This window comes from Lynx rufus, unplaced genomic scaffold (assembly GCF_022079265.1).
Source record: "Lynx rufus isolate CCGP_SWC_20201006 ecotype Redwood Valley unplaced genomic scaffold, mLynRuf1.p SCAF_5, whole genome shotgun sequence".
NCBI classification, from domain to species: domain Eukaryota; kingdom Metazoa; phylum Chordata; class Mammalia; order Carnivora; family Felidae; genus Lynx; species Lynx rufus.
This window is the reverse complement of record NW_025814867.1, coordinates 111,828,974-111,830,753: the sequence shown is the minus strand read 5'-3', so window position 1 is coordinate 111,830,753 and position 1,780 is coordinate 111,828,974. Positions and strand designations below refer to the sequence as shown.

Here is a 1,780-nt window from a genome sequence, read left to right as displayed (position 1 = left end):
CTCAGAGGGAGATTCCTCCAGTACCAAAGGAGCTGGCAGGTGACGTCTCCCTCCCCTGCTCCTCAGGATAAACACATGGTCACCTATAGAAGTCACACAGTGCCCATGTTCACTACCTAACTTGCTTACATCAAGCCCTGCTTCCCAGCTCTTCAGTGGGTCCACCCTTCTCAGTCATGCCTACCTTAGCCTACCTACTCATGCTGCAGGTTCCCTCCCTCAGAAGACTAGTGTCAACAGTGTATCTCCCAACCTGTGCATTTTGGTGGTAGCAGTGAGAACAGGGGCCCTGTGAAGGCTCAAGCCACAACTTGTTAAAACTGGGTGCCCCTTCTCAGCTGGGGACCAAACCCTGTCCATAAAGGCAAAGAGAGACTCTGCAGATGACTGAAATGAAGGAAGATTGGCCAGGACAAAATAGCAGGGCACATGTAACACATAGAGGAGACATCTCCTGAAGTGCCAGGTTCTGGGTAACTGGGGAAACTGCATTGCAGGGCACTATATGACCTTTTCTTCACAAGGCCATTACTTTCCAGACCAGAGAGACATAGCAGACCCTCTTAACACACAGAAACAGACACAGAGAGTTAGAAAAAAATGAGGAGATGGAGGAATATGTCCCAAATGAAAGAACAGGACAAAACCACAGCAAGATACCAAAGTGAAACACATATAAATAATATGCCTGATAGAGAATTTTAAGTAATACTCACAAAAATATTCACTGGACTTGAGAAGAGTAGAGGACATCAGTGAGGCCCTTTACAAAGGGAGTTAAAAAAAAACAAATCAGAGATGAACACAATAAACAAAATTAAAATTACACTAAAGAGAATAAGTAGCAGGCTAGAGGCAACAGAGGAGCAAATTAGTGACCTGGAGGTCAGAGTGATGGAAAGTAATCAAGCCGAACAGGTAACAGAAAAAATATATATAAAATGAGAATAGACTTAGGAAACTCAGCAACTCTATCAAAGGTTATAGGGATCCCATAAGGAGAAGGGAGAGAGAAAAAAAAATATATATATATATATATGGAGAGAGAAAGAGAGAGAGAAGGAGGGAGGGAGAGAGAGAGCACAAGTGGGGGAGAGCAGCAGAGGGAAAGAAAAAGAATCTTAAGCATGCTCACCACTCAGCATGGGGCCTGACACAGGGCTCAATCCCACAACCTGGGGATCAAGACCTGAACCAAAATCAAGAGTCAGACACTCAATGGACTGAGCCACCCAAGTGTCCCTAATCAATATTTTTATAAAATAAATATACATAGAAATTCACCATAAGCACCTTGATTGGATTCTGCTTACATGGTTTATTGAGACATGGAAACAATGTCTGGACTCTGCGGAATAGATGAAATGGTTACTCCATCTCCATTTATAATGGCCTAAAATTGTTCTTTCCCATGTGTATAACTGCTGATATAACTGAAAAACCAGAGCAGCAAATCAATGGGATGGGATAAAATAGACTTTAAAACAAAGACTGTAACAAGAGAAAAAGAAGGGCATTATGTAATAATAAAGGGGACACTTTAATAATATATAACAATTGTAAATATTTATGCATTCAACATGGAATTACCCCAATACATAAAACAGTTAATGCTAACATAAAGGAACTAATCAACTGTAATATAATAATTGTAGGGGACTTTAACACCCTGCTTACATCAATGGACAGATCATCCAAACCAAAAAATCAACAAGGAAACAGTGGCTTTGAATAACACACTGGACTAGATAGATTTAACAGTGTATTCAGAAAATTCTAC

General features: G+C 40.7%; 1 non-coding gene across 1 annotated transcript; it reads right to left on the bottom strand.

The window, feature by feature from the left end:
• Positions 1 to 1,335: 1,335 nt before the first annotated feature.
• Positions 1,336 to 1,465, bottom strand: LOC124527426 (small nucleolar RNA SNORA20). The gene has a single exon (XR_006965876.1). It is a non-coding gene; the product is annotated as a small nucleolar RNA SNORA20 (small nucleolar RNA).
• Between the last annotated feature and the right edge of the window lie 315 nt (positions 1,466 to 1,780).